Source organism: Clytia hemisphaerica, unplaced genomic scaffold (assembly GCF_902728285.1).
Source record: "Clytia hemisphaerica strain Z4C2 unplaced genomic scaffold, Clytia hemisphaerica genome assembly, whole genome shotgun sequence".
In the NCBI taxonomy this organism is placed as follows: Eukaryota; Metazoa; Cnidaria; class Hydrozoa; order Leptothecata; family Clytiidae; genus Clytia; species Clytia hemisphaerica.
In genome coordinates, this window is record NW_027103363.1 from 338,044 (window position 1) to 348,136 (window position 10,093).

The following is a 10,093-nucleotide window of genomic DNA, read 5'->3' on the forward strand; positions in this document are numbered from 1 at the left end:
GTTTGAAAGTCGGGAAGATGATCTGATTCGAAGATGGGAAGGTAAGGTGCAAAACTTCCCAATCCCTGTTGAAAGACCAACTTTCAACCCTGTCGAAAGTTGTAGAAATGTGATCTTCCAACATCTTTCCGACGATTTGAAAGACGTTATTTCGCCCAGTGACTCATTCAACTTCCTTTTGCGTGAAGCAAAATCTTCGGTCGCTTTAGACTCCCTAAGATGACAATTATACACAAGTTGTGACGATCCTAAATGACACACAAGATGTGATAAGAATTTAAGCTGCCATATTGAATAAATTGAACGGTTCAAAATACTAATATATTTAAACTTGGCCTGGTTTCTTTACAATTTGGTCTGTCATCAAAGACGACACATTGTAGAACGGAAAAATCCCACAACTTGTGTTAGATAAAAAATTTACAAAATGGATCCTCGTCAACCTCAAAGACCACAGAATTCAGGAAGGGTAATCCCCACAGCTTGTGTTGAATGGAAACCAATCAACCAATCACCCAATCAACCTCGTCCTCATCAACATCCACACTTGTGAGAGCTATATTTTTCAGATGCAGAGTTATTCGATATCCAATTACTGAAAATACAATTTCCAAGACTGAATATCATTTTTCTGAAAGCAATGTTCAGAGTGAATACCAATGATTTCACAAGGACTATGAAGTTTCTTGAAAATATGGGATTTTAATTTTATTTTATCAACATCCAAATATAAACGTCGATGATGTTCGCCCTGGGATTGAGGGTGTGATTTTATTTATCAGGCTTGTATATTTTTTTGATTAATTCTATCAAGAGTAATTGTATGGATAATGGGTTCTAGGTAATACGAAACAATTAGCATTTAGAGATAAATTTGAGCATTCGATTCCAAAGGTCACATCTCGCCTTGTTTGACAGCAAAGACTGAAATGACGTCAATTTTGATAAATAAAGACATCATACTGTATAATTGAAGATTGATATTGTCAAGACTGACTGAAAGGGCACGAAACTCCGAGTATCGGAAAATAAATTTGTCTCTATTCTTGACTAATTCCAAAGGTACATAGTTTCATTTCCCCCACATCTAAGGGGAGGTCTTGGATCTGATGAAATCAAGCAAGGGGGTGTGGAAAGTTTGAATTTCCTAAGGGAAAACGAATGGGTTTTTTTGAAATTTGTTCAAGTTCCGAAAAAAGAATCACTTCGAAGTTCGAGATACTTTTGGCACAACTTGTGTAAGAATTTCCATAGCTTGTGTATAACGAATTTTTCAAAACAAGAAATTAGAAAAATCTGTAACTTATTGAAAGCAGAATAACTTTGGCACAACTTGTGTAAAACGTTCCGTAGCTTGTGTTTAACGAATTTTTCAAAACAAGAAATTAGAAAAATCTGTAACTTTGAAAACGAGATACTTTTTGCACAACTTGTGTAAAACGTTCCGTAGCTTGTGTTTAACGAATTTTTCAAAACAAGAAATTAGAAAAATCTGTAACTTATTGAAAGCAGAATAATTTTTGCACAACTTGTGTAAAACGTTCCGTAGTTTGTGTTTAACGAATTTTTCAAAACAAAAAATTAGAAAAATATGTAACTTTGAAAACGAGATACTTTTGGCACAACTTGTGTAAAACGTTCCGTAGATTGTGTATAACGAATTTTTCAAAACAAGAAATTAGAAAAATCTGTAACTTTGAAAACGAGATACTTTTGGTACAACTTGTGTAAAACGTTCCTTAGCTTGTGTATAACGAATTTTTTAAAACAAGAAATTAGAAAAATCTGAAACTTTGAAAACGAGATACTTTTGGTACAACTTGTGTAAGAATTTCCATAGCTTGTGTATAACGAAATTATTGACACAACAGAAATAGGAAAAATCGCAAGGGGAATGATCAATCGTTCGATTTAAGGAGACTATGGAAATATCTTGGCGTCGCTTGAAGGGACCAAAAGGATCGTTAGAGTTGAGGAGACATTCGGGTTATAGATGGAGAGACTGTACTGTATTAAACTTTCAAAAGCTTGTTTTACTAAAAGTTTTAATTAAATCAATATAAAAATGAATAAAAAACTACATCATCGTAAAAGATAAAAAAAATAAAATAAATTATTCAAAAGTTAGAGAAAATAATGTCTTTCTTTGAATCTGTAAATTACATAATATGGACGCCAAACGGAAATGGTGTCTCCATCTTCTATTTTGCTCTTATGTCCTTTTCCAATCAAAATGCCATTAAAAATGTTCCTTTTTTGCTGTAATCTTTTACAAAATATTGTTCGTCGTTCCACAAAATTTCGAAGTGGGTGAATGGTGAAATCCTTGTTAGCTCAAAGTCAGTCAATTTATCCAAACTACGATCAATTATGAAACCGTTCTTATCACCTCTTCCAACGCTCGTTCTTGTCATCGATAGTTCTATATTTCGCCATTTGCAATCAGAGTTGGCTAACAACACACCCCAGCTAGAGCTACAAAAAGTGGACATAACGGAACGTCTTACAATGCACGAGTCTTTTTGGATTTTATGACACTCGCGCCGTGCACCTTTGCTCAGAAGACATGTGAATGGACTCGGCATGAGCATAATGGACTGGGTACGAAACTGGTTCGAACTTGAGCTACAATTGATTCGACCAATGAAATCGCTTCTTTTTTCAATCGACCAATGAGGTACTGCAAAATAAGTCGTCAGGCGCGAATATTTCGAATGTATCACACTACATTACCTTGCAGCGTTACACAAACTGAGATTTTCAAGCGAAGAAGATATGGCGACTCTTCCTCGTCGAAAGAAACCGAGAATTGAAAAACCAGAAACATTAGCAAAAAGATACATTTCAAATAAAAGAGATCAAGAAGGATTAACGAAATCCTTCATTAATGCTGAAATCGGTGACGAACCATTTTGTTTTGAAGCCTTCCTTTGATTGGGTTTCAATCTTTCAAGAACAAGAGCAGCCAACGGCTAGAAATTACAAAATATCTGTTCTGAAAGGAAAATTTCCCTGGAAAATGTATCTGTTCTTGAAAAAATTCAGGCTGCCGGAAATTTGAATTTGTTCTGAGTTTAAATCATGACTTCTGGAAAAAATTATCTGTTCTTATGTAATTAAATTGAACGCCGAGACGTTCCTCTTGAAAAATAGCATCTGTTCTTTGATTAAACTTGGTGCTGGTTTTTCTAGGCAGGGGACATCTGAGGCCTGCTGGAAAAGTAAATTTTTTTTCTCTATTTTACTGCTCCTGGATTTTCAAAAAAATTGAGTATCAGAAAACAGTACAGAAATTAGAGATTTTTAGTACATACTTTGCTGAACAAATACACGTTTTTAAATCTGTGTTCAATATGGTGTTTTATTGTTGGATATTCAAAATGAAGAGGACTTGGCTGGATTGGATAACAATATTGGAGAGGAGAATCTGGTATTATTCAGTGACTTTCCTCTAGATTTCAGTTTTCATGGTTTGTTTACATTTTTTTACACTTTCCGCCTGCTCGACAAGACCCAATCAATCAAACTAATTCAGAGATCGGAATTATAACAACTAATCTGAATGCGGCGAACAAGCAGCCCAAACCTTAAAGAAGAGTTATATGTTGACAACGTGTTACAAAGGTATGAAACCAAACCAGAAGCAGTCGATGCGATGGCATCAAGAACTCTGTCAATGTGTTCAAAAGGTGGATTTCATCTCACAAAGATTGTGTCAATCTCACGAAAGGTAATGTTATCGTTGCAATGAAATCGAAAGTCGTTGCACCACCACCAGGAAATTTTCTATCGTCTGACGTACGTCTACAGCACAGCAGAAAGCATCAGAAAGCGATGGCAACGTGTGCAACATCTGCTTAACGAATTTTGGACCAGATGGCGGAAGGAGTATTTTTAGCCTGGGAATCCAAGCGTTAAACTTTTTTCACAGTCTAGTTCATGATATTTTTGCTGCTGGTTTAACGCTTGGTGCAGGTAACTCGCCTGCAGGGACATTTTTCCCTGCAATGCAGTTTCGGCCTGATTGGCCAGCTTTCGGCGTATTACTTAGAAGTACTTTCGCGCGCATTTAGATAATTTCGATGCGCGCGCTCAATTTATGGAAAAAGCTGACTTTGCAGAAAAAAGGAAAACAAATGAAAATGAAAACATAGATTCATTTAGAAAGAAAATGGCTGTTGACTGGAAGTCTAAAGTTCACAGTTAAAGTTTAAATTCACTTACCGGTTTTCTCTCCGCTAAATTTGTAGATTTATATTGATTGTTTGTCTATTGTAAGATTGTTTATTTGTGGGTTGTTACTTTTTGGTTCTTTGTTTTTATTTTGTTATTGTTGTTGGTTTTAAGGTTTGTCGCTGTTTTGTTTTGTTGGTTTTCAACTTTTGTCCTTGTTGCGTTAAGTTGGTGAAAATGATTTCTCGCTCAGTTTGAATGTTTTTGATTTTCAGTTTGACACGCGTTTTCTGAATTTTAATTAGCTTTTTCAGATAAATACATGTGGCTGATGTTTTGATGTGGTTTTTAGTAGTTTTGAAAGTCTTTAGAGCTTGTGAAAGAGTTTTTATGGTAAGTTGATTACTTTAATGGGATAAATTTTCGCGGGGATTAATTTTCGCGGATTTCGCGGATTTGGGTGTCATCCGCGAAAATAAATCCCATTGGAAATTTGAAAAAGGCCCATCTGCGAAAATTAGTTTCCACGAAAAATTTGATTTTTTTTTTCAATCCGCGAGATTTCTATTTTTATCGTTTTTTTTTTTTTTTTCTACATGAGGGCACGCAACCCTCGAAAAAGGTCAAATCCTCGATATGCTTGTTAGCAAAAAATCGTTTTCCTCAAAATTTTCTTCACAAATTTACAAACTTGGAAGAGGTATTGGAATATTTTTTATCTAAAGTGATCACTTATTGTAAAAAGCTTTTCAATGCAAGAGGGTAATCCAACTGGCTTGAAATTAAACATTTAAAAGGATATGTAAGAAAAGGAGGGAAAACTGAAAACAAAAGAATTTATTTTCAATGATAAGAAAGATTTTATTTCAATGTTTTGACCCTTTTCAAAAATTTTAATTTGTACCCCAATCCGCGAAATTAAATCCCCGCAAAAAATCAGGAAATCCCTCATCCGCGAAAATTAATCCCCGCGAAATTTTAAGATTTCGCTGAGCTCAACCGCGAAATTTAATCCCCGCAAAAATTTATCCCATTAAAGTATGTGTGTTTGCCTGGGTTTCAAAAGTTCAGCAAGTCTGTCAACAAGGGTTCACACACAGACTGTTTATAACATTCTGTGTCAGACTAATCTACCTGCACCAAGCTCTATAATTTTTTGAGGTAATGTATTTTTTGTTTTTTCTAAAATTATGAGCTTGGATTCCCAGGCTAGAGTATTTTCAATCCTTGCAACCGAGATTAAATTAAATTGGAGCGAACTTAAACCACAGCTACGTATCAGGGATGCTGTGTTATTGAAAGATACAAATCTACGAAATGAATGGGAACTCTCCATTGTTACTGATGTACTTCCTGATAGTAAGGGAAATGTTAGAACTGTTACCGTAACTTGGTCTAATGTCGACATCTCTCCTCTAATTCCGACACCCTTTTTATCAGCTGAAATTGATACTGTAGAAAGGTTGAAACTGTTTTTCTTTACTTAGTGGTCAGAGAGGAATAATCCTTTTTCAATCAGTGATTCAAGCTTTTATATTATTCCTGTCTCTAAAGAAGGGTGTCGGAAATAGACGAGGGATGTCGATATTAGACCAACCTACGGTAACATTAAGAACAAAAATAGTAATCTCTCAAAGTTAGCGGGTTGGTTGGAGATTGGACACTGGCTGTGTCTCAGTTCGTGGCAATTCCATTGATTCGTAGAATTCAGGTACCGGATGGTGAACATTGAGCACGTCGCTCCCCTCGTCTACTACGAACTAGTGTAATAGCAACGAACCGATAGCGCAGTTGGGAGAGCAATCGCCCGGCAAGCGAGAGGTCGTGGGTTCAATCCCCACTCGATTCGTTACCTTTGAGAAAACTGGGACGTACATTAGTGCAGGATCCGTTGATTCATTACCCATAAGTAATACGCACTTGATTTCACACAGTGACTGTTGATGGACTAGTTGTCCGAAATCGGGGCTCCGTTGGGCTAATGCCTCTCCCCAATGTACATAGCTTAACAGTTCTCTCAAAGTTAGCGGGTTGGTTGGAGATTGGACACTGGCTGTGTCTCAGTTCGTGGCAATTCCATTGATTCGTAGAATTCAGGTACCGGATGGTGAACATTGAGCACGTCGCTCCCCTCGTCTACTACGAACTAGTGTAATAGCAACGAACCGATAGCGCAGTTGGGAGAGCAATCGCCCGGCAAGCGAGAGGTCGTGGGTTCAATCCCCACTCGATTCGTTACCTTTGAGAAAACTGGGACGTACATTAGTGCAGGATCCGTTGATTCATTACCCAAAAATAGTAAAGTTGTTTTACTTGTTGATAATGAATAAGGGGTATTCCCCATCGAGGAGCCTTTTGTTTTTTTGTTTTTTTAATTTGTCTTATATATATTATTTACTTATTTACTAGTTTCTAGATGCTTGGGAAGCATCTTGAGGGGAGCCATAATGTTACTGCTGTGTGCAGGCAGCATTCCTTTCGCTATGTTTCCCAATTGTTTTATATCGATTTTTATATAGGATAATTATATCGTTAATTTTGCCAGCCTTTGTATAGTCCCTTAAGTATTGGGTCTCATTATCTCAAGTTTTGGCTTCTTTATACTTTGTTCTTTTTATTCTTTATCTTTGTTGATTCCTTAGCGTCTCTATTGGTTACGCATCTCTTGGGAAATTAGAGTTTTTTCTGTAGCATTTTGACAACATTTTTAACTTGATTGTGAAATCATTTTTGTAAAGTAGCTACTGTGTGTGCATGTGAACTGACGTGTTGGATGGTACCGTCTAGTGGGTTTAGACAGTGATTTTAGTAAGTATTTTTGGAATTTGGTTTTGTATATAGCCTCTCTATAACAATCACATTCTGATCTTAGCCTTTATTTTCTGCCTACTTATTTCTTGCCTATTTTTGGATTTCAACATTTTCAGTTTCTCACTCAGGTGGTTTTGAGATTTTGTTTGGATTTTCTGGTACGTCTACCACACCGACTGCCTGTATATATTTGCTTAGCCTAGGTTATTTTACGTTAGGGATTGTGACACTTGATTTTTGTGTTTATTCTAGCCGTTTGCCAAAGATCATTCACCTTCAAAATCATATCTCGCAGCTCTACTCTACCATTTTTATTTTTATTTAACTTTGCATTTTAATGACCAGCCAGGTCATTCATTTGAGGGCTATGCACGTTAGCCTCCACTGATGCAAGTTACCCGATCTCACAGTATTAATTAATCAATTAGATATTCAATAAGAATAGACTTTTTCACCTTTCGATCTGCCATCTTGAATTATATTCAAAAATATGGCAACGAAAATGCCGTGGTGAGATTTTCCAGACGGTACTAATCAATAAATTTGTTAACGAAGTAATCGATAATGATTGAAGTAATCAAACAACCATTTTTCGATTAACAATTGAATTTTGATTACAAAAATTTCAAAATAAATGCAAGTATTCAATCACTTTCTTACAGTAACAACCCTTTGCAGACTCTAAAACTGTTTGAGTACTAAGATTGTTATTGGTTGCTTTTGATAACTTCGTGTTTTTATTGGGCAAGATTCTGATGGGCTGCTACATGAAAAATATTTGATACAATCGAAGGTTAATCAATATGATTGAAAGTAATCAAAATGATCAAACAAATCAAAAATAGTCGAAGAATACGTCATAATTTGGAGTTAAGTGAATATTCGATCACCGATAAAATCGATAGGTGGTCACTGACTATATTAAAAACTGTAAGAATAACCCAAGAATACCCTAGGGTATTCACAGAATTCAATAACAATACAGTCATTTTGTATTTGGTTAACAGAAAAAAACTGCTTCCTTTGTTAGACTTGAATTCAAACTTTGAGGCAGAAATGTAATTTTAGTTCCAAATGTTTATTCAAAAAGTCCATAACTCTCAAATTGATCATTTCTCGTGTTTTAAAAAATGTCAAGTCTAAAAAAGTAAGAATACGTTAAGAATATTTCACCCTCAATTTTGACAATTTCTTAAGAATACTTGACCCTCATCCAAAGTACACTATGTGTTCTTATAAAAAAAGTGTGTAAAGCTTGTGGTCCACTTAGCTTTCAACAACGTGCACAGCTCAAGCGTTTTGGTCGCTGAGCGCTTTTATACTTCCATTGAAAATAGACCTTTTTTCAAAGAGGACGTCCTGTTGAATAATTATGTAGTCCAGCTATAAAGACAATGATAGAGCCATGCATAATTACTGTATCATGCATATTGCAATAATTATGCATGATTTTATCATTGTTTTTCTGCTGGACTACATAATTATTCAACAGGGTGGCCATTGTATATGATAAAAATAAACACACAATCAGTTGAAATTTTCAACTTTCAAAAAAGCTCATGCCGTTCATTGCGACAAGCCTTGAAGGCTTAATTTATTTCATTTATGCAATAATCGAGCCGTGCGCGTTGCGCAGCAACCAAAAAAAGCTAAATGTTTAACATAGTAAAAAAATACAATAAAGTTATTTATAGAAAAGAAACCTATTGTACAAAGTGTTTGTATACCATAGATTGGCGGCAGCCCTGGCAATTCAACTTTTTTTTTTGAGTCAGTATTTTTTACTGATTTTTGCTGACGCAAGCTACTTTAGGCGTACAAAATTTTGCGAGCAGAAACTTTCACGATTTTTGTGAGTTTTGGCAATTCGCTTAAGTTTATGCTCGCAAAAAATTCTCCAAAAGGTTTTTGCAAGTTTTTGCAAGAATTTCGCGATTTTTTGACCAATTTGCTCCAATTCACCTTTTTCCTCGGTATTTGCCGTATGCTGACGCCAATCTGCTCCAATTGCCAGGGCGGTGATGGAAGAAAGTTGAATAAAATTATAATAACTTAGGGATCATTCTTTATTCTTTAGGCTGGACTTAAAAAATGTTGGATTGCCATCACCCAACTGACCCTACTCAAAACCTGTCGACCCAAAAATTTTATTGCTATCAAAGAAAAGAAGAATTTTCTTGTTCCAAAAGTCAATTGACGCGTTGAAAATTTCATAAATCAATAAAATGAAAAAATTTTCTGACCTACCAACTGTCCTGCAAAACCTAGTAACAGTCCAGAGTTATACATTTGATAAAATATAATATTTAATCAGAAGATCTTTTACTTGTTAAATTAAATCTTTGAATATTTTCTGCACCATAAATGAATAATTAGAATATTTTACACCTGGTTCCAATGAGGATTATCATCTAAAAGGTTTTTACTTTTTTACTCTGGTCTGTTAAATACATAGCTAGCCCACAACCTAGCCAAATTGGCTACCCCAACTTGGCTACCCTGCTTTTTAGACCAACCCAAAGAAAAGTTTTGTCTGTCCTCCTGCTGAAAAGGCTAAAGTGTTCCAGACTGCTGAAAGAAAAATGTTGTTAATAGAACAAATCTGGTCATCCAAATCAGAGCAGAGAATAAGATTTATTAATTATTTTTGTCAGGTTATGGTGTATTTACTACAAAACTAATCCAAAATGGTGGATTTATAGTTGAATATGTGGGTGAAAATTTAAAGAAACGTGATGGCTTTACCAGAGAGAAAGAATACAACGATTCAGATGCTGAGATTGGGTCATTTTTGCTATTTTATGGGGATTATTGGTAAGTCAATATTTTCTATTCTTGTTTACTTTAGGCGAACAAACTTTGGCGATTTTCGCAAATTTTGGCCTTTTTCGCGAATGTCTTTGAAAATTCTAAACAGGGCAATTCCCGAAAGTTTATACTCACAAAAAATTCTCAAAAAAATTGGAAATCTATAAAACCTCAAAATTTTGATAAATGTCAAATTTTTGGCGTATTATTATCCTTTGATGCCTTTTTTAAATCGAAGAGCAATTCTCTTTAGTGTATTTAAAGAATATTTTTCACTTTTGAGGCAATTTTTATTCGAAAA

The 10,093-nt window shown here is 35.2% G+C and overlaps 2 non-coding genes across 2 annotated transcripts; both read left to right on the plus strand.

Annotated features, from left to right (window-relative positions):
• The first annotated feature begins 5,949 nt into the window (after positions 1-5,949).
• Trnaa-ggc (transfer RNA alanine (anticodon GGC)) lies at positions 5,950-6,022 on the plus strand. Its single transcript has one exon. It is a non-coding gene; the product is annotated as a tRNA-Ala (tRNA).
• Positions 6,023-6,335: 313 nt separating this feature from the next.
• Trnaa-ggc (transfer RNA alanine (anticodon GGC)) lies at positions 6,336-6,408 on the plus strand. Its single transcript has one exon. It is a non-coding gene; the product is annotated as a tRNA-Ala (tRNA).
• The last annotated feature ends 3,685 nt before the right edge of the window (positions 6,409-10,093 follow it).